The sequence below is a fragment of the Centropristis striata genome, chromosome 24 (assembly GCF_030273125.1).
Source record: "Centropristis striata isolate RG_2023a ecotype Rhode Island chromosome 24, C.striata_1.0, whole genome shotgun sequence".
NCBI lineage: Eukaryota > Metazoa > Chordata > Actinopteri > Perciformes > Serranidae > Centropristis > Centropristis striata.
In genome coordinates this window covers 9847173-9874107 of record NC_081540.1, presented here as the reverse complement: position 1 = coordinate 9874107, position 26935 = coordinate 9847173, and the positions used below count along the sequence as shown (strand labels likewise).

The window sequence follows — 26935 nt, the reverse complement described above, 5'->3', positions numbered from 1 at the left end:
ATTTTATCTCAATACTTGAGTCACGATACGATATTATTGCGATTTTAAGCATTTTGCCATATGGTGAGTATTGAAATACAATATATTGCGATTTAACTGTTTAACTGCATTTTGTGTCCACAGAATTAAATTCAATCAAGAATCGTTTTGTCAAATAAGAGAAAATTCTCAGTCTATTCATCTCACTTCGGTCATTTTATTTCTCCACAATGAGAGTCAAACCCACAGACTGACCAACAAAGTATTCAGTCAAACTGAACTGAACTGATATCAAACATTTATGGACGACAACAACTGCAGCATTTTACCAAACATTCAAAAACTTTAAGCTTCACTGCTCTGAATCTTTTTTGAATGAAACATCAAAAAAGCCGAACTTTGAAGTGTTATTTCCACAACTTCCCGACACGATATCCTGTATGCCTATAGATTCCTTAGATCTTCTAGTTTCATGTGATACAGTATATAGTACAGCTACGGCCTTCGAAAATACTGATGGCAGCCAGCTAAACATTGATACTTGACGCCCATTAATCGATATATTATTGCCACGCAAAAAATATCCCGATACTATGCTGTATCGATAGTTTCCCCCACCTCTAATAGGTTGCGTGTTCCTACTCTACCACGACTGACAGGAGATCCTAAACCAGGTGTTCCCAAATTTTGCCATGCCAAGGACCCCCATAATAGCATTAGCCAAACTAATCTCCCCTCAAAAATGTCAATATAAGGTGTCTGTACATGCAATAAAATATAGAGAAGTGAAATACAGAGAAGTTTTGGTCTGTGTTCCCGAAAATATCAAAATCTATCTTCACCCCAGGATTGGCTCAGTTCCCTGGTTTGCAAAATCAAGGCAATACAAATTGAGTCCAAGCAGGATTTTGGACTCAATTTGTCGGACTTGTATTGTTATGTAACTTACGTAACTTCCGTGGTAGGTAAAAAGTACTAACTTTTGTTTTCACACAGGTGTGATATCCGCCACTTAGTTAGGGTGGTTTGGGGATCTGATCAGGATGTACCACTGTTGGAGGTTTTCTGGGCACATCGAGGCCACATGGTATACCTAGAACAAGTTAGATATCGCCCAACTCCCAGAATAATTACGAGGGCCACAAGAGGCCTCTGCTACAGTAAACATAAATATGGGTCGTAATATGCTGCTTGTAAAGCGAGGATAGTCTTGATAATTGCTTCTACCAGTCTTACTGAATTTCCCCTTGGGGATGAATAAAGTAATTTTGATTGTATTCCAAATGTTTGCGGGAACCCACTAAAATATAGTACAAACATAAAAGACATCCAATGTGTTTTAAGTGATTGAACATCTACTTTAGCAGTTTCCTTGTAGAGTGGAAATCTTGACTAGAAAAATCCTTGAAGATGGAGAAAGAGGAGACCAGCCTTGAAGAACCAGGATGAAGATATCTAACAGGAAGCTCAAAGTAAATCGTCCACCATAAAGTAACAGCGCAGTAATTGGCTTGTCCATAAAGCCAGTTATGAGCCACTGTTAGCAGTGTATTGAGAGGGGACAGTAGTAGTCCCTGTGGCCTAGCCCTGGGACACGCAAGCTCGGGGTGACATTAATCACGGTCCCCCCGTCATCGATCGCTCGGATAATGGTTCCGCTTATCACCTCACTGGTTTCTAAAGGGGCAAAAGCCAGAGCCGTTCAGGGACATCCTCAGTGTCTTTCATCTCTTTTCTTTCTCTTCTTCCTCTTTTGTTTATTAACTCCAATGCTGCTTAAATCATCATAATGAGAATCCGGTTCATATTCTAGCTGGGAGCAAGTAAGCAGGATTTCATAAAAAGCCAGTGTCCAGTATTAAAAAACATTTTTTCTACATTGTTTACATAATGGCTCTGTTGCATCTTACTATATCAGCGGTGGCGCAAAGAGTACCAATCCATCTTTCTTGCCCCCGCCCTTCCCCCCCTTTCTCCACCTCTAATCTCTGCTCTCTCATCTCTCTTTGCGAGAGGAAGAAGGTTAGCCGAAATCTCCGCAGATCAATTCAGAGGGGGACCTGCCCTTCAGAGGGAGGGAGGGGAGTGATGGGAGTATAAGTGAAGCAGAGGAGCGGTGGAGGTGATGAAGGGAGGAAAAAGGAGGGAGCAAAGGGTGGGACGGTAGATAGGAGTAGAGGATGGATGGAGGACTGGGAGGAGTGAATGGAGAAGAGAAAGATGTGACATTTACATATCGGCGCTGCACCCCACAGCGGCGTATAGACTAGCCAATCTCGCTAATAAGTCAGCCGCTAGTTGGCTAGTTTCCTGGTCTCCCCTCGGCTCTCTGCCCTAATAGGCCGTCTCCATGGGCTGAGAGGCATCCACGCTATTAGTATCTGTCAATCTGGCTGAAGGAGGCGAACTCCGGGGACCCTCAGGATCAGTGGCCCTTTGGGGGGGACTTGGCGGCCCCTTAAAGCCTCAGGAGAGATGGCCCCTGGAAGCAGTGGAAGCCAAACCCAGGATCTTGGAGGATCTGGGGTTGAAGAAGCTTGGAGGGAAAGAGGCTGAGGAGAAAGCCTAATTAAATGTCCACTTTACCCAGAATGATGACTCCTAGTGCACAGAAAAACTGATGCTTTTTCTGAGGGATTAGAGTTGAAATATTGCCGTTCCAATACGATTTGGCAACTTCAATCCAATGAGCACACATTAAATGTCAAGGCGATTTTATTTATATAGGCTAAAATCACAAATTTGCCTTAAAGGGCTTTACAATCTGCACACCAACTATCTTAATAACATCAACTTATGTGATAATATTAATGTGAAATGTTTTCATGTGTGACTTATTCATGTTTTAAATAAATGTGACAAGAGCGATTCTTTTTTGTTTTGTTTTTCTTGTGGTTTCACTTTGGTGTCATGTTGATGTTGCTCAGAAACATGGACCATCAGTCTTTACTTAAGTGGTCCTAATATTCTGATTGTGTGAAAACTGCATTTTAGGTTTTTAACATGCAGTTAGGAAGCTTTTTCTTTGTCTTATTTTTTATGTGTTTTTGTTTGTTGTTTACTTTTGTCTTGCAGCCTTTTATGACCGTAAATTAAAGTTTATAACATGTCAGTCTTTTTTGGAATATATTAGAAATCCCTGGGACAACTTTGAGAGAAAAACTCAAAACATAAATGCAGTGACTTTATAATGACTTTAAATAATCTGAACCCATCAGGGTTAAAGTTATTCATCAGTCAAATTGTTGTTTCAATGAAAAACATCATATCTTTGGTATTATTTAACAACCAACCTTTTGTCTGTGTGCAAAATATAATAATAATACTGTTCACTCTTTCCAGATGTGATATATTATCTTATAAGTTATTGTTTGTATGAAAGGCTAAGGGCTGGGCGTATGACCAAAAGTCATATCCGATATATTTAGGCTGAATATTGATATATATACGATATATATTCCAATATTTTTGAGAGCAAATGTTAAGTCAAAGCCAAATATGACATGTCGCAAGTTTAAGTGAACATTCATACTGTATAACAACAGGAGTACCTTTTTTAAAAATAAAAAAAAGTGCATAAAGTGCACATTTAAATAAAAAAAATATCATAGCAAATAGCCTATGAAATAAAATAGGCCAATCTTTTTCTGAAATAAATATATTTATATGACAAAAGAATAACAAACATTACAAAATAAGTAAATATGACAAACCCTAGTAAGGGCAGCATTTATATATAAAGAAAGAAAAGAAAATTGAACTATATCGATATATGCGATATGGTCTAATTCCATATTACATTTAGAAATATATCAATAGTAGCCTTTCTAGGGCTGGGCGATATATCAGTATATTTTATATTTTATCTATATATATCGCCCAGCCCTACAAAGACGACTTGTTATTCTTCAAATGTATTTTGAGCAACTTGACCATCATAGACCAGCCAAAATGCCAAATCGGGACTTTGGATTAAAGCCTTCGAACTTCATTTTGATCTCATAACACCTGTAAAATGTCGTGACTCAGAGTCCCTGCTTGCTGTGGTAGTACCTGCTACAGTAGTTGTCTCCAGGACCACATTTGGTAAAACTGATAAAAAGTAAGATCTCACTCCTGCCCACACTGTTTGATTGACACCTGACCTCTGATTATAGCAGCACATAGACAGATTACCTACAGAATACTGCCTTAACAAATGTCATGCAGACTTCACTGTTTCTGGGCAGCGACTGTATCACTTCTACCACACATTTTGTTCACCGTTGAGCTGCGGGTGATGAGGACTCAAGCAGTGAATGATATTCTGAATCACTGCAATTAAGTAAGCTCTGTCTCCTACTCAAAAAGAGCCATTTTTAGACCTGAGTCATAATAATATGGTGTACTGTTAGAAAAAAACACTGGGATGAAACACTTTGCAGTTCAGGCCTTTTAAAGTTATTTTTCAGCTTCTGTTCAAGTAGTGAATATTTTTACCCCAGCATAAATACTCTGTGACAATTTTTTTCTAAATGTAGATGACACCAGAGAGTTCATATATGAGTAGAGTGGCTTTAAGTTAGGGATAATCATGTTCTGCTGCTAATTTAAGGTAATGACAGTATGAGTATGTGAGTGCATACTGTCTCCATCTCCTCCCCCCAAAGCCCTCCCTCATGCATTGGTAATGAGGCGTAGGCTTATTGACTGAGGGTGGAGATATGATTATCTCTCCTCCCCGACTCCATTCCCCCCCTTCTCTACATTCTCTTACTCTCTCCCCACCCGGCCATTCATCAGAAGGGGATAAGGCATGTTTGTTGCATGTATATTGATTTGTGCTGATTGTAAGAAAGCGGAGAGACTCATTACGCATCAAAGATGGGGGCAGAGGCACAGAGAGCCCACCAGGGGCCTGGTGGGGTCTCCACAGGCCTGTTTGGTCTGCAGGTTGGATGATCTGGTTGAGCTTTGTCCCCTCCATGAATACTTAAACAGAGGATCAGTCCTCAGAAGAGGTGGAATAATATACACTACCGGTCAAAAGTTTTACATCCTAATTTTTAAAAACCCCAGTTTTTTATTGAAATTCAAGCAGTTCAAGTCAAATGAACAGCTTGAAAGGGTACAAAGGTAAGTGGTGAACTGCCAGAGGTAAATAAAAAAAGGTAAGCTTAACCAAAACTGAAAAATAATGTACAATTCAGAATTATACAAGTAGGCCTTTTTCAGGGAACAAGAAATGGGTTAACAACTTAACTCTATGGAGTCTTGGGCTATTTTGTCCATTTTTGAATTCTTTTCATGTCTTTGTAAGTCATTTTGTGTCTTTTTTTGGTCATTTTGTGTCTTTTTTTAGTCATTTTGTGTCTTTTGGTGTCTTTTTTTGTTAATTTTGTGTCTTTTTTTAGTCCTTTAGTCCAACATAAAATGTGTTTTTGAATCTTTTTTTTTACTTTCAAAACACTATCATGCTCAATAAAGAATTTTAAATGTTGCAAATTTCAGAGTACACTGAGACATTAAACTGCATCATTTTCAATTAAATTCTGGAAAAGTTGGTGTGTTCTAAAACTTTTGACCAGTAGTGTATATTTCCAAAAGACTCTAATAAACTCATAGATATTGACACACATGGAAGTATACTTCATACTTACCTCCAGATTAAAAAAATAAATATGATTTGCATTGCCCTAAACAGTTCCTTAAACCTGCATTCTTTCTAATGACCAGCATGGGGCGACAACAGTGATTGCAAAAAAAAAATGTTTGATTGTATAGAAGTCTATGAGAAAATGACCCTTCTCACTTGATTTATTACCTCAGTAAACATTTTCCTCATACATTTTTTTTTGGTTCAATTACTAGTTCCAGGTCTTATTCACTACTACAACATCAACCCAGACTTTCTTCATAGAACTTTAACCCTTTCACCTTTTCCCATTTCAAAGAGTTGGCTGTTAATTTCATCCTAGAAGTAAATTTTTCTAAAGCCTTTTTTTTTTTTTAACGTGAATTACAGATGCACCTTGCTTACCAAGCTAGCAAACTACCTGGTATCCTCTAACTTCTCCACCTCAAGGCCAAACAATCAAAGATGGGAAACAGCCAAAATACCAAACTCAAGGCTTCAGTACAGTAGTCCACAAACCACAAACGTTACAGGGCTACATCCACTTATCTTACATAGTTTTCCCCCACCAAAGTCCATGTCGTTAACTAAGTTAGAAGATGGTGCAAACAAGCGACTAAGCAATTACTGTCAGATAAGGACACATAATATAAGCTGTAGAGGCATGTCCCAAATCCAAACTACATACAAATTCAAAGCAGGTTTTGAGTATCTGGTGTGGTCACAATGAAAATAAGTGCCAAAATAAAGTATGCTATGTATTTAAACTGTATTTATAATGATATAGTTGTTTTTGACTGTGTCTGGCTTTTTGTTTTGGGCGAATTAAATAATTTCCAGTTAGTATAAAGTTTGTTGTTTGTATGTATCTGCTGCACCAGAATACATTGAGGCTTAGTTTGTAGTAAATAATGTATTAATCAATATATATTGTTGTATAACCCTGGGGCATTTTACCCTATGGGGTATGGCATGACTGTTGTTGGGTGAGGTTGCAGTTGTTTTTTAGGGTGCTTTCACAACCCAAAGTTTAGTCTATTTCAATCAAACTCTGGTGCGTTTAAATCCTCTGGTGCACACTGAAACAACCGACTTGAGACTGCTTGACAGGGTCTTGGTCTGTTTCCAAACGGACCCTAGTGCAGTTTGATCCCACTGTGAACGTAATCTGACCAGAGGTCTACCAAATTGAAGGAAATGCACCAAAACACAGTGGACTGTGGGCTACTTGCGCAGTGAGGTGTACACAGATAACATTAAAGATGAAATTTGTGTCATTCAGTTTCACTCTGTAGGCTACGACTTACCTAAAGCTAATTTGTCATTGCAGAATTATCAGCATATTGCTTAAAATAACTTAAAATTTACCTTTGTGGTAGTAGCAGATGGTGGTAGGGGCATCAAGGCTCGCCTTCTCGGATTCTACAGCTCTCAGATTGCAGCACGACATCTATGGAGTAAAGAATCATATAATAATATATAATCATATAATCATATCCGCTATAATTAAAGGTACTCGGTTTACGCTTGGTTCCATGTTGCTTCGTTTACAGTTTTCACAGCCAACTTTTCAACCAATAAGAAAAAATAGTGTGAGAAGATTTCCAGCCCTTCACCTTCATACACGCCCCTCTTCAAGTCTATTTTTTTATTTGGTCAGCTTACATTTCTGCACTGTGAAAGCAAATCAGACTAAATACAAAACGAACCAAATGTGTCAATTTCACCCCGATTCGGACTCACCAAACAGACTTGGGTTATGAAAGCGACCTTAGTGACTTAAAAGAATTAGTGACAAAGCGCTCACTCCCAGCCACGAGGAGACCTGCAAAAAGTTGCTCATCTTGCTACTTCTACACTGCTACTACTAAGACAAATCAGACGGTGAATGCTGGCTGACTGTGAGTTGCTAAAGTGTCCATGGAGTTTCTGTCCCCTTAGTGACTGTTGCCGTGTTTCTATTAAAGCTAATTTTGAAATTACATTTTGAAATGTCTCATTAAAGTAAATAGTAAAGTATTGTATACTTTATGTTTTGCTGTAGGCTAATCTGTCAGTAAATGGTAGAAGAAGAAGAGATTGTGCAAGAGAGAAAAAGCAACCACAAAAAAATATTGCTAATTAGACAACTTTGGCCACCCAAGAGAGGAAATGGAGAGAAGTCTTCAGGAATTGGATTCAATTGGGCAACTTATAACTGTTCTTTCATGTCCGCTCGTCTTGACGGCCAGAATGGAAACAGTCATCAGTCATGTGAGTTAAATGTTCTCTACATCAGAACTAGCGTTTCCATTTCCTGTTTAGCACATTAACTTTTTGTAAAAACTTTAGAAATGTGTTAATGGAAACACGACTTTTTGCTCCTCTTTAGTCTCCACCAACTTCTGGGAAAAATATCTGCCCCTTTAGCTGATAAGTTCTCAACTATTTTAATTCGCCAGTTGCCAATTTTGTCATTTGGCTGCTGCATGTAACATACAGACATATAATGATGAAAGCGGTGAAAAAATCACTTAAAAGGCACAATGAGTAGGATTTTCCAAAAAAAATTATTTCTTCCATCACTTTTGTCACTACTGTCATCATACAGTATGACATCATTATTAAGGCCATCATGAAGTCCGTAACATCTCAATGCAGCAGAACAACAGCCAACAAAAGAACTGTTTAGTTTCCCTTGGTTTTTCACTACACCCAGTGTATTTCCACATTTTATTTTTTTTTTACACCAAATGGTAGGCATACCACTTGGCATAATATGTGGCACATTATAGTTTAGGCTATAATGCATGCTTCATCTTATCAATCTGACCCACTAACCTCCAAACTGAGAGGAATCACAGCACTCGAAAACTATCAAAGCGTTCAAAGTATCCTCTAGAAAAGCATTTGTTGCTCGTATTGTGGCTATACCAAGAGTTGGGTCACTTCCACTCGGGCTAATGAGTTTGCTGGCAGCATCATTCTGTGTCTAATGACATCGTTGACACTGATGCTACATATTGTGTCACAGGCCTCTGGCAATCGCTCAGCAGCTGATGTCCTCACTTTGCCACCGGGGGCACACCGCCTGGCATGGTAGACTGACGGCTTTGGCAGGCCGCGGAGTAACCCGCTGCTACTGTGGCACAGTTTGCAGGACACATCAATTTGTTCCCCGCTATTGTGAGAGACGATCTCTCTGGCGCCGATCCAGAGCTCGCTGCCTCGGCCTCATCTGCATATCTTTGTTATCCCGGTGCTGGTTCTGAGGCAGAGAAAGGTAGAAAAGAAAGATAGACAGAGGGATGACGAGTTGTGCCTCGCCATCTGGGCTCTGTTTCTTCAACGGCCACAAATTAAAACTCAACCTGTATAGAGAGGAGAGGGGGGGAAATAGAATTGTCAAAAGGCAACAATACTTCTAATCTCTTTCTCCCTCTGTGCATTTTCAAAAGGGGGGGAGAGGAAGAAAGGCGCTTTAATAATTAGAGGGGTAGAAAGCTCAAACAGATGAAACAATGTCCCTCTTCTTTTTTTTCTCCCCCTATCGTCTGTAATGACTCGAGCGCTGATGGAGAGGGCTCTTTGAGGATGACATTCAAATGCTGACATTTGAATTATGTCTGTTTATCAGAGGGAGAATGGCCCGCCCGCTTTTGTTGTGCCTCCTTCTGCGCGCATGCAGGCTCGCCGGTTGCAGGTACTCAAGCTGGCGGGTTCATTTTAATCACACGCACACATTGCTACACACACACACATAATGCATAATGGCTCATAGGAATCCTGAAGGGGCAATTTTGGATGGTTTTGTAAAAGTACGGGAGAGTGTAGAGACAGTGTACACTAAAAACTTTAATGGGTTTTATTTCAAGCATTTACAGCGGAAGAGCCATCAAATTGTAACAACCAACATAAAATCACTCATCGTCACTAATCCCCGACTGTATTGCCAGTTTATCTGCATGGCTTATTTCCTCGTGAGGACAAGCACGGACACCATTTTGCCGGCTAAAATGCTAAATTCCATCACAATCCATGTTAACCTTCAGGAAGCATCATACACTTAAGGGAGATAAAATTTGCATGGGGAAGATTTATTGTCTATCAGTAAATGGGCTGCAATGCAAAACAAAGGCCACTCGGCAGTGGTGTGGTCCCTCCTCGGCTGCTTGTCAAAGTTGGGATCTAAAATCGGGACGATCCATCACGTTGGCACATGAAAAATTATGGAATTCACCCCGAGGAAATGTATTCACGGGACGCGGGTGTAAATGGCTGTTTAACAAAGGCATTCAGAAGTCAGCGGTAAATGCAGGTCTGCAAGGTGCGCAAAACTGAAGGGAGGGCAGGAGGAGAGAGGGAGTGAGGAAGGGAGAGAAAACTGCACCCTCCAATTATCAAGCTCACCATCTGAGGGCTATTTCGTCGCTGTACTTCCCCTGCATATTACATATCACAAGTGAAATATTTAAACAAGCATACATATTGAAACGATCAGCCTGCCGGTTTGATTGTCAAAAGGAGCTGAAGCTGCTCAGAGAGAAGTGGGAGGCAATTATCTTCATTTCTCCATTAATTATTGCAAGAGAGTTTTAATTTTCTGTGAATGTGGAATGTACCTGGGAGGGCATCGGTATGTAGTGGGAACTGTAATTTGTGTATGGTCAGTGTGTGCGTTGGAATGATTACAATATATGCATATGTATGTGTGAGCAGGTTATACCTTGGTGTGTTAACTTGTCTACATCTATAGCGGTTCACACATATTTGATCAATTTCAGTTTTGACAACCTTTCCCTGAACACTACCTGTACTTTTTAGTATCAGATTGGTTTAATCTGATTCATATCCCTATGCAACCAAACATCACTGTGTTTCCAATAGCAACAGATCAATGTCCACCACAGTCATTAAAGAGGAACTTCAGCAATTTAGTACTGCATAAAGTTCAGAAGACATAGATTTAATTCATAATGGCTGCAACAATTCTGATCTCTGCTGTTTAGTTTGGTTCTTTGGTTTCTCATTTCATTAGACACATCCACATTGTGCAGTACTAACTTTCTGCTCTCAGTTTGCAACACAGACTTCTTAAAAAGTTGTGTTGAATGGTGCATTCCATTTCAAGTGGAAACTTGGAATTCATGAGTTCCCAGTCAGGAATTTCAACAGGAACGCCCTTAAAATTTGATATCAGACTCAAAAAAATCAAAAGAATCTCACCAAACCAGACCATCTATCCATCTAGCATCTAGTTCTTTGTGGACATGTTAACACTGTGTTTGTATGCACAAAATAATGTATAATACATTGTTATAAAGTGGAATTGCAAACAATAGTTGACAGTGCAACTGTGGATGTTTTGAAGCGGTGTATAAAGCCAAAAAATTCTACTTATGTGTATAAAATGACCCTAACTGTCTATGGATCTTCTGTACTGTGAGCCCCGTAAAGCAAGTGCAACAGAGCCGGACACGCCGAATGCTCTGTTCAAGCTCTGCTAATTTAGTAATAGTAATAATAATAGGAATGTAATATTTTAATCACACAGTTTGACACCACTGTTTTAGACTTAAAAATATTATCAGACTAAATTGATTTGAATTCTGATACTGAAACAAATCATTTCACAGTTGTTACTCTTTACAGGTGTCATTCCCAGTGCTAGTTGTAGGGAAAACGTTTTTTTGGGGGGCCACATGGCATCACATGACGGAGCATGAATTGTGATTGCACAGTTTGGCCACGGTGCCATATTGGCTTCAAGCTTAGAACTCTACCTGGGGGCTTGGCTCCAACTGGTGACAAAAAGTTTTTACTGGCTGAGTCAGGCTTGTTTTTCCAACTTGTTGAACTGGACGAGGGTGTGTCGTCATTTATAGCACCAACTTCGTCTGTAGCTTAAATGGAACTCATCATAAGCCCAAGCTTCAGCAACCTTGACCACATCACGATGATGTAGGCCTGGGCAATTATATGATCGTGATTAGTGATCAAGAGAAATTTCAGGTCGATTACGGTGATCAGCTGTGAGCATATTTACTCGATCAAACATGTCGTAAATGTGCATGACAACAGCCGATCAGAGTCGACCTTTTTCTGCTCCACTACTGTTTGTAAGTTGCCGGAGAAGTAAACAGAAAGACGGAACATAGAGCTAAATGCGGAGCTGAGGGCAGCGAAATAGATGTCAGCCATGACTTGGAGCAATAAACCAGGGTGAATCTTGGGAAAGAGTAAAGGAAATTATAATCTATCCACGCTGTACCGAGAGAAAACTAACATTCACAGCACGGCAATTCACACACAAGTATGGTGCATTCAATAGCGTCGGAACAGCTATGGTCACATTTAAGAGCGTGGGACATATGAAAATTTACAGAGAAACAAGTTATTACTGAATGGAACTTAGTTCAATCAACAAGTTTGCACTCAAGACTGTAAAGTTTCACAAAGTAATTTGCTTTGTTATGTACTTTGTAGGGCTACACGGTGGTGTAGTGTAGCGCTCTCGCCTCACAGCTAGAGGGTCGCCGGTTCACCTCCCGCCTGCGGCTCTTCTGTGTGGAGTTTGCATGTTCTCCCCGTCTCAGCGTGGGTTCCCACCGGGTACTCCGGCTTCCTCCCACAGTCCAAAAACATGCACTTAGGTTTAATTGGGGACTCTAAATTGCCCGTAGGTGTGAATGAGAGTGTGATTGTCTGTCTCTATGTGTCAGCCCTGCGATAGTCTGGCGTCCTGTCGAGGGTGTACCCCGCCTCTCGCCCAATGACAGCTGGGATCGGCTCCAGCCCCCGTGACCCGATTGCGGTTAATGGTAATGAATGAATTTACTTTGTATGTTAATAAAATATTGAACTGATCTCTAGTTTCTTTAGTTTTCAGTACAGATGATTTAAAAACAATATAAAATCATGATAATAATCGAGATAGGACGATAAGAAAAAATATATTGTGATCTTTTTTTTTGCCATACCGCCCAGCCCTACCATGTCATTAAAGTTATTATTAACTTTAATATTTATTATTTATTTATTCATAAGTTACTAGACAAAGTCCTTCCAAAGCAACAAAAATCAATATACAACTGTTTCAAATGCTGACAAGTGCGTCCCACTACGAGCAAACAGATCTCCATATTTTAAATTGGTGTACTTTCCCTTTAATAAAGCACAAATTGGTTAAATTGCTCAGCAGCTATGCTAGAAATTCCACTTCTTTTTTTATTTGCTGATATTCCTTTCCACACTTTGTGAAAATGTAAAATATGTGATTTTTTATGCATGTTTGCAATAGCGTATACACTGTTACAGCTCCTTTACAAGTACATTTAATCATATATACTGTATCCCAGTAAAAGCATATGTTGTGTTCACTATACAGACTATATTTTGCATATTTGTGCATCCGAGGAAATGGAAGTTATATGTTTATGTGAACCAATTTGAAACAAAAGTATTTCTGTACATATGCATATACATTATGTCTGTCCATGTGTGTTTTTCATTTCCCTGCACTGATAGCACAGTCCCAACATCCACCATGAGAACCTGTATGCAAATCCCTCTCGCCTCCGGTGGACGGGCTGTATGATCACCATATTGGCATGTGAAAATAATATAGATTGGGAACGTGAGAGGGAGACCAAGTGGAAAATGAGATGATTGCTAAAGTATGTTCTGGCCGATAAACTGAAATTGCATTTGTCTAAGTGCTTGCAGGAGCCAGTCCTTATAAACGTCTTGATGTTGAAACTCTTTAAGGTGGACGTTGATAGGCGTTGCACAGAACAATCAGACTTTCACCCATATTCACCCATTGTTGTACTGTAGCTTTTGCAGTTTGTTCCACTCTTAAGGTGAGAAGGCCAGACGTAAATCCTCTCCGAGCTGCCTCGTCTCCTGAGGAAAGTATTGTTCAAATTCACTTTATTTCCCAGCAGGCCTGAAGGCCCAGCATGCACTGAGTGCCGCCTCATGTTCGTAGTCTTTCAGGGCAGTGGGGGTGCCTCGCTCAGCAGCGCAGAGTGGACAGCAGATAAAAACACTAGCAAGGTATTTACAGTTTAGCCGACCGGTCACTGTGGACAATTGATTCAAAGTGTGTTTCATTCACAGAGGTTAAAAGTATTTTTAGAAGACGGGGATGGACAATTTGTTATATTTTTCTCATTGTCGACTCCCACAAAAAAGCAAGCACAAAATGAAGTGAGCCTGCATACAAATATTGCCAGAGCCTAATACGCAAAACATTATTCCTCTGTGCCACAGAGCTCCAATATTGTCCAAAAAACAATTGCAAACATGTCTATTCACCACTGGGTGACATGTTCCTTCATTACCATGAAGACACATACACACACAGTGTAGTATCTTTTGACTCCATCCCACACACACTATCCTGCTGATGTAAATACTCACTAGTGTACCAATGTGGAGTAACCAGTGGTGAAAAAAGTATTCAGATAATTTACTTAAGTATAAGTACTAATACCACACTGTGAAATTACTCCACTACAAGTAAAAGTCCTGCATTCAAAACTTACTGAAGCAAAAGTACAAAAAGTATCAGCATCAAAATGTACTTAAAGCATCAAAAGTAAAAGTACTCGTTATGCAGAATGGACCCACTCAGATTGTTTTATATATCCCAAATATATTACTGGATTATTATAATTATTGATGCATTTCTGTAAGCAGCATTTTAATCTTCTTAAGAAATAATTGTATTATTTAGGTTTAATTTCAACAAATGTCTAATCACTTTAAATGTATCATGTTTTTTTTTTTTTTAAATCTCAACCTGAAAAGTAAATTAAGCTATCAGCTAAATATAGTGGAGTAAAAATGGGAATACTCAAGTACAAATTCATCAAAACTGTAATTAAGTACAGTACTTGAGTAAATGTACTTAGTAACTTTCCACCACTGGTATTAATCCACTGCTAAAAGTAGTACATAGTCCACAACAAATGCATTAGGGAGGGGCATAAATATAATCAACTTGGTATCAGTTGTTCAACATACGAATACTGCGACTGCTGTTTTTTTGCTTTGTGACTGTCAATGTTTGATGTGCTGCTATGATAAGTGGCTCATTCTAACCACCAAGCTAATGTGTAGGGTAATAATTAATCAACATTAAACACGCTCATGAAAGTTATTTTTAGTATAACTGTTTTGACCACGAATAATTTGCCACATAGCTATAGAAGCTGTACAGATAGTCAACTCACGGTAAGTTCGAAAGTTAGCATGGCAACATTATGCGGCTTTAGCAATAGACTGAAATTACATTACATGATTAAACATGACTAAATGCAACGTGAATAAGAGTTAATACAGTAAGAAAACATTTAATACTGAGTTGTTAGCAAAATGCTCTGAGTGAATTTAAATTATCTCTGGTAAAATGCAGCGTACGCCTTGGGCTTTTATTGTGAAAGGTAAGAAGCAAAGCAAAGCAAAGCTGAAAAAATCTGCTGCCACCTTGGTACAGAGTATCTCTGTTATTATTTTATTATCGTAAACATAGGCTCAACTCATAAATCACTAACTTGTAACCTGTTTTTAAAGATTCTGAGCTGAATGAATTCATGAGTTTGGTGCTGAATGCCACAGACGGGGTAGGAAAGTTGGAAAACACTGAAGAATTAACCAACACATTTCTTGGCTTCGGTATTTTCCCAGATTTTGTTGACCATAACAAAATTTAAAACCACTCCAGTGTTATCTTGTCAAGGAAAACCAACCAAATTCTTTTTAATCTCATCATAAAATGGCCAATTAAGACAGCCCCTACATAGATATAATGCAACTTGATGGTAAAGCACATTTTCATAGATCATAAAAGATGAAAAATGTCTAATCAAGCAAAAGCCTGCATATACTAGAAGGCTTTCCGCCAACTTACAACATCTTGGCCAATTACTTTGCCGCATGTAAACAAGTTGCTTGACTGAAAACCGAATTACAGCTCAAAGTAAATGTTCTCCCGCTGTAAAACATCCTGACAAAGTTGAGATCTACCAGCTCAGGAGAACCAGTGAAGCCCAGAATCAAAGATTTTCCTCGTTCCTCGGTGACTGACAGCAGCTTTGTCGTCCAACACATGAGGTGTAATGTGTCATTTCCAAACAAACAACCCCTTCTCTTACAGGTTGGGGTCAAGCTCAGCGAAGGTCAAGCCCCCCGTACAACACCAGGGTTATTGAAAACACACAACAGCCCCTTTGTTCTGGGAGTTCCTGCTTGAGTGAACACGCTTTGGGTCGAGACTGCTGTTTTCATTTAGTTGTTGCTCCTGGGGCAGTTTTTTCCCTCTTCCTACTCCTCCCTAGATTTCATCGCCCATACGCTGGGAGATGATTTTGTGAATGAAACCATGCATATCCTCGCTGCCTTTATGATGGTAATGACTAGCAGCGGAGGAACAATGGAGGGAGAATGCTGGGATTCAGGGGTTATGGTTGTGGGAAATAGAGGAGGTGCGTGTGAGTGTCTGTTTGTGTGTGTGTGTGTGTGTCACTGATGGGTGAAAACCTCCTATCTCCAAAATGTCAACTCAGAAACAACAGCTCTGCTTTTAGTGTGCTGGCAAATTATCACTGCCATCACCTAATGTTTTCATAAACTGCACAAAACAAGCTCATCACCATGCTTTTCAGCAGATTATTTTGTTCTGTAACATCGGATCATTTCGGCTTTTACTGTCCCTGGGTTATTTCCCCATCTGACTTCTAATAAGATTTTTAAGTTATTCCTAATAAATAATTTCAGTCCAATTATGTGTTTCTATTTCTCTTATTTGAAATGTTTAATTACTTATCTATAATATTTGCGATATACTAGGCTATATGTTAATTGTGCAATGTAGTATGATGGATTTCTTAAGTACAATTAATAATGAATGATCTTGATTTTGATCACAACACATGTAAGGCCACATAAGTTAATACATGGTGCAGTTGAAAAGGAGACAAGGTGATTCGATTAAACTTTTTGCTGCATGTGATTTACAGTATGATTGGATTCAACTGAATATCTTAACATGTGGCTTCAGTATAAATGTATGTGTTTAACTTCGAACTACAAAATAACATTTTTTTCCTTTTTTAAATATAACAACACATTTTATTTCAGTGTTGTGGTATCTAGAGAAAAAATATGAGTTAAGAAACGTGGTGTTTCCAGAAGTACAATTTCTACTGTTTATATTTTTATATATTTTTTTAAATATTGTTGTATGCTGACTTTTTCATATTCTTCATATTTAATATGTATGCTGTTAATATGTAATATGCTGTTTTTTACTTGAACTACTTGTTACCATAATATTTATCAATTCCGGCTGTCAATTGATTCAAATATTTAAACACGATTAATCGCATGACTGTCCATAGTTAACTCGCGATTAATCTCAAATTAAATGACACATTTCTTATCTGTTCTAAATATACCTTGATTGTATATAATAGAGTTTTTATCACTTTTATCAACAGGGGAGTGGAAACACATGCTACTTTATGCAAATGCATGTTTATTATTATTGCAATAATAAAAAAAGGACATGCTCAAAATGATGCTGAAAGCAAAACATGGCAAACTGAGATCCAACAAACAGAATGTAACATGACTCAGTCATACTAACACCATGTAGCGTCCAACTAAGGGCTGGGCGATATGGACCAAAAGTCATATCCCGATACATTATAAATAAAGTGATTTTGATTTTTGATTTGATTTAGGCTGAATATTGACATACAATATATATCCCCATATTTTTATCGCAAAGTGAGAGCAAATGTTCAGACAATGTCAAAACCAAATATGTCATGTCACAAATAGTTTTATTGAAACCGTTTCTTGTGAAGTGAACATAAATACTGTATAACAACAGAAGTACCTTTGAAATCAATGCTCCATAAAGTGCAAATTTAAATAAAAAACTATCTTCAATAATAATAGCCTATGAAATATAATAGGCCAATCTTTTTTTTTTTTGAGTAAAGAATAACAAACATTACAAAATAACTAAATATGACAAACCCTAGTAAGGGCAGCATTTATATATAAAGAAAGAAAAAAATATATAACTATACTACAATATCTAACTATATTGACACTAACTAACTATATCGACATATGCAATATAGTCTAATTCCATATCACATTTAAAAATATATCGATACATCGCCCAGCCCTAGTCCAACTTAATACTTAACATCCTGTTTTAAAGAGCTCAACATAAAAAATGACCTCATCATCACAACAACAGACACATTGCACAACAGGTACCTCAGTTAGTTAAATAAGATCATTCCCTGGATCCTTCACACTTAAAGTGAATAATCTCACAGTGTAAATTAAGTGCGCATGTACTGTGAGGAGTGTGATGTGAAGGGTGAGGGGGAGGAGTCTCTCTGTGGTATCTGAGACTGGACGTCTACGTGGTAAATCATTCACACCGACAGTAATTACAGATATTTTGTTTTGTTGAAGCTGAACTTGCCATTCAATAGACGCTCTTTATTGATTTCTGCTCATGTTTATTACGCTACTGTATTGCTTACTGATTGCCCAAACTACGGGGCGGGCTAAGGGTCATACTCACAGAATGTGCAGGTGTTAATCGTGCGTTAAAACATTAACGGTGTTAAAAGGAATTTGAGTTAACATGTTAATGTCGCGTTAACTTTGACAGCTCTAATATTTATATTTAGTTTCTTCTTATGCACCAATACACCACCAGCAAATTCCTTGTATTTGAAAACGTACATGGCAATAAAAACTTTTTTTTTTTAGTCTGATAATTTGACCCTGCATCTGGCACACCAGTGGAGGAGGTAGCATGATGGATGTATAGTAAAGTACCCCCTTCAGTGCATCATAGCTACGTAAGCTTGCTTTAAAAAAAAAAAAAAAAAAGCCCAATGTGGATGGATTTGTATTGTACGATGGCTGATGAGCTGTTGTTTCTGAACAAACATAGCTTATGATTAGCGTTTACGTATTCAGGTGCGTTGCTGTCCGTGGTACTGAAACGGAGAACAGACAGAACACGTTCCTTGGTACAGCTTCTCAGCCTGCTTGCTTTTCTAGTTATACATATAACTTGATGCAATAATTTCACTTTCCCAATATTGTAGCAATTAACAGACAAACAGAGCCGTTAACAGAAAGACAGAGCAAGGCGTAAACAGCTGCTTCTACGTGCTACCTACCCACTGCTGATTTTTGACAAAGAATTGCTAAAAAAATAAAAATAAAAAACAATAACCACCCTTTTTGAGCTTGCTTTGTTTCTATGTGGGTGCTCTGATTAATAAATGTATTCTTTGATTTTGAAACATGAGCCTTATGTTGTTATTTAGCCCTTAAAAAGGCTATTGCATGGTACAATCAATGCAAATCAGCCCCCTCAGTCACTTCATCTCGGCACCTCGCCTAGGTGGAGTATTTGGAGTATTCAGTAAAAAAAAAAAAATACAATACCACAGTGTCACAAAAAAACAAAAAGCCTCAAAATACTAAGTATAGACTTATTATGTACAAGTGTCTTTTAGTATCAAGACAGAAGTCATTTCAGAATGTTTTATGCAGTATTTTTAAATTGATGGGGTATAATTGTTGATGCAATAATGTGTATGGAGCACGTTACTGTTGTAGCTGAGCCAGGTGGAGCTAATTTAGCTATTTCTTTCCCCCTGGAGGTTTAATCTATAACAATGAATAAACAGAATTCAAGTTTCTTTAAGCGGTGGTGGAAAAAGTATTCAGATCCCTTACTTCAGTAAAAGTACTAATATCACACTGTGTAATAACTACTAAAAGTAAAAGTCTTGCATTCAAAACTTACTTAAATAAAAGTAGAAAAGTATCAGCATCAAAATGTACTTAAAGTATAAACGTAAAAGTACTCATTATGCAGAATGGCCCACACAGATATATAGTTTAAGTATATTATTAGATAATTTGTCGAGATGTATTTATGTAAAAAAGTGTTTGAATTATGTAAAGATAGGACTCATTTTAACCATATGTACTGTTATGAGGTTTAATTTTCAAAAAAATGCCTAATCATTTAAAATTGATCATGTTTTTTATGTTGCATCTCAACCTGAAAAGTAACTTAAGCTGTCAGCTAAAAGTAGTTGAGTAGAAGTATGAAGTTACTTAAAATGGAAATACTCAAGTAAAGTACAAGTACCTCAAAATTGTACTTAAGTGCAGTACCTGATTAAATGTAGTAATTAGTTACTTCCCACCACTGTGTGAAAGTAAATCTAAATCAGAATAAATCAGAATATCAGAATAAATCAATGTGTCTAATAAATGCTATAAAGTACAGTATCTTTCTAACTGAAATAGAATATGAAAATAACCCTCATGCAGAACTAAATGTCCATAGTTATTTAACTTCATAAATACAGACATAAAAAACCCAATCATCGCTTTTACACGATATCCACAACATAATACGTCTGTGTGGATGTATCTGTGCATGCATGTGTTGCAACTTTGTGTTCCTGCATCTGTTTGTCTGAATGAGAGGTCAGAGGTCATTCTCAGGCTTTCCCTATTAAGAAACTTTCAATACCCATCTGCCAACGCCAGCCTCCCCGTTTTTTTTTTTCTCACAGCGTTTACATCTCCAGTTGCACAGCAGAAGATGTGTCAACACACAACATGTCTGGCAGTGATCCCTTCGCCATGGCAACGACAAGCAAGGAAAAATTTCATTAGCGCTGGGTCGAGCCAGTGAGGAAGATAGATACTGAGAGAGAGGGTTGGCAGGAAGTCAAGAATGCCAAACGTTCTGGCCGCCCCTGCACCCCGACAAAGGCCTCGGACAATTAGGATGAAAAATAAGCCCGCTGTCGGATGTTGTTGTCTACTGTTTGCCATCCTTCAGGTGCCCTCCACAAGAATGCTCACCGGTCAGTCCACCTTAAAACACATCTTGAAATTAATACTCGTCCTTCCTCCGCACGGGAGTGAAAGGTAGAGGGAGGATGATAACACTTCAAATAAAAAATGAATGTTTTACAGCCAGTTTTGCTTGATTTGTGAGTCAACCTTCAGGCAGTTCAGGAAAGCTTTCACAGTTAGTGTGTATTACAGGAAGTGATGTAAAAAAAAATAGTACACAGCGTGAAAAAGAAAGTCATCAGAGCATCAAATAAAAATAAGACTGTAGAAATTTCAAGGGGAAATTCAAGGATAAGGATGTCCCATTACCACCCCCACTATTTGATTGACAGGTGGTCTTCTGCAAGTGCAGAACATACAGTAAACACGAGGGATGGCCTTTTGGAAGAAACCTGCCAACTCGAGCATTTATAACGTTAATGATCAATTAACCGATTAATTGCTATATTTTTATACGTATAATGCATGCATATATGGGTAAAATAAAACATATATATACACATCACTATGCAAAAGCCTGTTTTGCTAACGGACGCTTTTATTTTGAAAGGACGAAAAGAGACTTTGTGCCGATTGTACAACTAACTCAAGTGAGATTAAACTGTAAAGATAACATCAAGGAGTTCAATGTTTTATGTTTTAGCCCCGAAGAGGCATGAGGTTGGTTTTCACAGTAATCTTGCATATTTAAGTGTGTTTTGTGTTTAAATAAGTTTTGGATAAAATTAAACTCAGTAATTCATGCTAGCAAGGTTTGATACATTAAGCTAGTTTTGCTCCAATTAATACTTATGTATGTCTGTGCGTTTTATAATTGTTAATGGAATTTTTTCTTTGCAAACTGTAGATTTATCCAACTTAATTCTCATCTGATTGGCTTTTTGACGTACGGTAGCAGAACTGAACGCTCGGCCGTGTTTCAAGTAAGTGAGTCAGTCATAGATAAAATTTAAAAATACACAGATCGATTAAAAACTCTACTTGATCGACCAAATGTTAACGACCATTAATGGGTCATCAATTAATTATTCCCATCCCTAGTAAACACCAAGTGATTAAAAAGTGCCAAAAACTGTAGTTCCTTGACTGGCCACCTGAGGCTGGCTCCAAAAGGGAGTCAATCCTCATAGACCCTCATGATAAAATCTCAAACTCTACAGCAGAAATAAACATGTTTACTGCCTGGTACAAAAATGTTTTTGGTCACTAAAGCAAATTTTTGCTAGGCTTAAATGCATGCATTATTATTGGCATGGCCACTTTGAGTGGCAGGTGGATGCCATACACTGGACAGCCTGACAGCTCCCAAAAAGTGAAGCCATAAAATATGGGTCGCCCCCTTGTGGCTGGTTGCAGTATGCTTAAAAAATGGTAATTGTAAGTAGTTATCATCAGGCTAAATCACACCTTTGTTTACCTCAAAAAGTCTTGTTAAAAATAAAAATTATAATTCACATTTTCACAGTTAACCACAGACTGTAAATGCCTTATCAGATCATCTTTTTGGCCTAATATGGACAATTCTTACCCTACATGGCAATGATCAAAAATGCCAAACTCAGACAGCACATCCAGAAATAAATCCTTCAAAAGATGATTGTTTAATTTATTTTGAAACTTAAATTAAAACCAAACTTTACTACAACAAAACATCAACAAAAAATACTCAATTAATGCGTTGATTTGTTTAACTTAATTTAAAAAGTTGGTTCCATCTTCTCAGACTTGAGAACTGCTGCATTTTAAATCTGTCTGTAACTTTGTGTTGTATTGCTGTGTCTCTCTTTGGAATTAAAACCATACTAATGAAATATCTTTGGTAATACATTCAAATTTGTGTCACTTCTGTCACTATTTTTTTAATTATTTTAACGAAACAAAAAGAAAAATTGAAAAAGTAGTTTGATTAAATGACAGAAAACAAACAGAATGTGTCGATCAAGCAGTACATGAGCATTTTTTTTTCTCAATATGAAACAACTGTACCATCCAGACATCTGGCAGTGCTCCTTCCACCAGACTGTTTTCCCCTCGTGACACTGAGTGTGGCTGAAAATTGAGGGGCCGCTGCGGTTTAATCGTTATGTGATTGTTTGAGCATGTTACAGCTTGTAGGCACATCGACACAGACCACACCAGCAGACAGACACACACTCGTACTGACTGTAATTTGCATGGGCGCACACACACACACACGCATGCATGTCTGCAGGTGTTCAGAGACACATGTGCATACTGTATGTGAAGGCTTCTGCAGAAAGTTTTACTTGCAAACATTAGGCTGATTTCACGTCGTCATTGATCTTGACATGCAGGATTAGCCAATCAGCAGGCTGTAAATCCATCACGTTAACCATATGGCAGGAGGAGCAAAGTAAATATCGGCTTTTTTATTCATAAAATAGATTGAAATATTAAGTTTTACCCATTTTTAAAGCAAAACCTTCAATGTAGAATTCAGAATGTTTTAGTGTTTTATACAGTAGATTAAATTGATGTGGTATTATTATTGATGCATTAATGTGTATGGAGCATGTTATTGTTGTAGCTGAGCCAGGTGGAGCTAATTTAGATAATTTTTTTCCTGGTGGTTTAGTCTATAACAATGCATAAACAGAAATCAAGCATTTCGATCCCTCACTTAAGTAAAAGTAGTAATACCACACTGTGAAATGACTCCACTACAAGTAAAAGTACTGCATTCAAAACTTACTGAAGTAAAAGTAGAAAAGTATCAGCATCAAAAAGTACTTTAAATATCAAAAGTAAAAGTACTCATTATGCAGGATGAACCCACTCAGATATATTGTCTAAATATATTATTAGATCATTTGTTGTGATGTATTTATGTAAAAAGTGTTTTAATTTTGTAAAGGTAGGGCTCCTTTTAAACATATATAATGTTATGAGGTTTATTGTATAAAAATGCATAATCATTATATTGATCATGTTTGTATGGTAAATCTCAACCTGAAGAGTAACTTAAGCTGTCAGATAAAAGTAGTGGAGTAGAATTATAAAGTTACTTAAAATGGAAATACTCAAGTAAAGTAAAAGTACCACAAAATGATCCCCAAGTACAGTACTTGAGTAAACGTACTTAGTTGCATTCTACCACTTTTTGGAAGTAAATATAAACCTGCAGAATAAATCAAGCAGTCTAATAAATTATGTAAAGAGGACAGAATTGAGGTGCAATATTTGCACATTTAACTGTGTGTGTGTGTGTGTGTGTGTGTGTGTGTGTGTGTGTGTATGTGGTATCAGTGTAGGGCTGAGAGCAGGCCTTGCTAATCCCTCACAGTAGGTCAACCACTCAAGGAACTGCAGCCATTATCGGCTTTAGCTTCATTTTATTAAATCGCCACATCCCTGTTGTGTGTTAATGGGCTAATTTGTACCGACACTGAGCAAAGGATACAATCAATGATATGGTTTTATAAGGAGGCTTAATCAGATAACAACTTTGTTCTAGCCGGTAATTAGAAGCAGGAGTCAAGCTGGAAGAGAAGCCCAGACCTTTCTCAGCCTGTGCCCCGGTGCACCGTGGGAATGGAGGTCGGAGGTCAATTTCAAAATTAGTTAAGCTTGACGGGCTGCCACTGACCTGCACAGGTGCTCCCACTTCCCCTGCTGCTCTGCACTTCCTCCTGGCACCCAGGGGTCACAGACACTGGGCCCCAGTCTCCTTAGCCTCCCCCCCCCGCCATCCTCACCTCCTCCACCCAGCTCCCCAGGACCAGTCTTGATCCATTAGCAGAACCACGACAAACCCCAGGCCTGCTGGGAAGACCAGAGACCACCATAGGGCTAATGCAAAGCTTAAGCAGAAGAACATTTTCAGCCTAAGTGTTTGCACACCTTGTACTGTAGGTATGCATTGCTCAGTGAACTGTACTGTTGCTTTAGATCTTTGCACGCAACTGCAGCTTGAATTAGGGCTGGGCGATATATCGATACAAAAGATATATCTTTATATTTTTAAATGTGATATGGAATTATACTATATCACATATATCAATATAGTTAAAAAAAATAATTCTTTTTTTTTATATATAAATGCTGCCCTTACTATGGTTTGTCATATTTAGTTATTTTGTAATGTTCGTTATTCTTTTCTCATATAAACATATTTATTTCAGAAAGCCTATTTTATATGATAGGCTATTTTTATTTAAGATTTTTTTTTTATTAAAATGTACACTTTATGGAGTTTTGATTTTTAAAAAAAGGTACTCCTGTTGTTATACAGTATTTATGGTCACTTAAATAAAAAGTTTCAATAAAACTACTTGTGATATTTGGCTTTGACTTTGACTGAACATTTGCTCTCACTTTGCGATAAAAATATGGGGATATATATCATATACCGATATTCAGCCTAAATACATCAGGATATGACTTTTGGTCCATATCGCCCAGCCCTAGCTTGAATCCACTACAGAAGAATATCTTACACATCAACTGCAGGAGGATAAGAGTTAAATCTGCATTTACACACATAAACATGAAAACAAATTTCCCTCCCTCCCTCCCTTCCCTTCACCTCCTCGCGGCCTGCCGTCTGTACTCTCAGTATGTTTTTTGGAAGTAGGGGGGCTGGTTGTTATTGGCGCGTCCGACTGAGAGAAGAGAAGCTAGGCCGTTGTTTTTGAGCCCCGCTGCGGTGTGGCCTCCCGCTGCTTGGCCTGCCATGTGTAATTAAACATTTGGCCTCCACAATTACTCAGCAGTGTACACATGCCAGTGTCGGGCCTTGCAGAATATGCATTTCAAAGAGCACCGATTCCCTTAAAAGTGCTGAACTGACAGCAGCAAGGGGAGGACCTTCGGGGTGGGGCAGGAGAGGTTGAAGGGGAAAAGGGGAGAAAGAAAGAGGAGGGTGAGGCTGGGGAGGGTCCACAGGGATGGACTGATTAGAAAATAAATTAAACTTGAAGTACAACTTGAAAGTGGACCAGATCAGGGAGGCATTGTTTGGCAGGTATTGGGAACAGCGTTCATGCTAACAATAAGCAATCCCAATTTGTTCTCTCTGTATCATATATATATATATATATATATATGATATATCATATATGATATATATATATATATATATATATATATATATATATATATATATATATATATATATACACACACACACACACACACACACAGGTGGAAAAAGTATTCAGATCCCTTACTTAAGTAAAGATTAGTTCAATATTTTTTACTTTACAGTCCTGAGTGTTATTGCTGTTAATGTTTTGTTAACTTGTTTATTGAACTAAGTTACATTCAGTAATAACTTGTTTTTAGTAATTTCAGTAAATTTCAGTGATGTGATAAAAAATGTCATATGTCTCACTTGTTTGAACGCACCATAGCCGTTCCGACACTATTGAACGCACCATAGTCGTTCAGACGCTACTGAATGCACCATACGTGTGTGTGAATTGCCATGCTGTGAATGGTAGTTTTCTCTCGATACAGCGGCGGATAGATTATAATTTCCTTTGCTCTTTCCCAACATTCACCTGTTCCTCCCTGGTTTACTAATCCAAGTCAGGGCTGACATCTTTTTCGCTGCCCTCATCTCCGTGTTAAGCTCCACGTTTTGTCTTTCTGTTCACTTCTCCGGCAACTTTCAAACAGTAGTGGAGCAGGAAAAGGTCTACTCTGATTGGTTGTTGTCACGCACATTTCCAACATGTTTGATAGAGTAGATTTGCTCACAGCTGATCACCGTAATCAACTTGAAATTTATCACGGTCACTAATCGCAATCATATAATCCGAATCATATAATCGCATCCATATAATCGTCCTGGCCTAATTGGGCATTTAGAGTTGTCCCCTGCTGGCCTTTAGAAAGAATGTAGATTCAAGGCATTTCCGCACTGGCTTCACTTTTCTCAGCCCCAGGGTTGCCGCTTGGTCATGAAAGAAATGTTTACCATACCACCACATATGGAGTCAAGCTCCTAAAATTAATTAAAATATTGTTATTTTACTTTACGAATCACTTTTACCCCCATCAGGTATCTCTTGATGTCACTGCAGCCACATGGCCACAGTGAAAAACCCGAGGCGGTGGAACATCTCGACATCAAAACCATCTTGGTGCTGCCACCGGCCTTCTGTTTACCTCCCTGACAGTAATGAAATTCACACACAGCCGTCGTCTGACAACAGAACTCCTCCGAATTTATGCGAGCACATACATTAACATTTGACATTGTGTGTCCATGGGTGAAAAGGTTCCAAATTGCAACCTGAAATAAATAAATAACTGAAAACCACCAATCAAAGTGCCATTATTGCAGCATGTGGAATGAAACACTCATGGAAAGAAGAGGCATGGTGGAAAACAGCAACAATGCACATGTGTTATTCTTTTTTTGGAGTCTTTTTTCTGAAAATATTTTTAACATGACCTTCAGGG

General features: G+C 38.2%; 1 long non-coding RNA gene across 1 annotated transcript in view; it reads right to left on the bottom strand.

Moving 5' to 3' along the window:
- Positions 1-6960: 6960 nt before the first annotated feature.
- LOC131962687 (uncharacterized) overlaps positions 6961-26935 on the bottom strand; it is a 78622-nt gene continuing 58647 nt past the window's right edge. The window contains exon 5 of the long non-coding RNA XR_009389954.1: positions 6961-7043. This is a non-coding gene — a long non-coding RNA (uncharacterized LOC131962687). The remainder of the gene's footprint in view (positions 7044-26935) is intronic.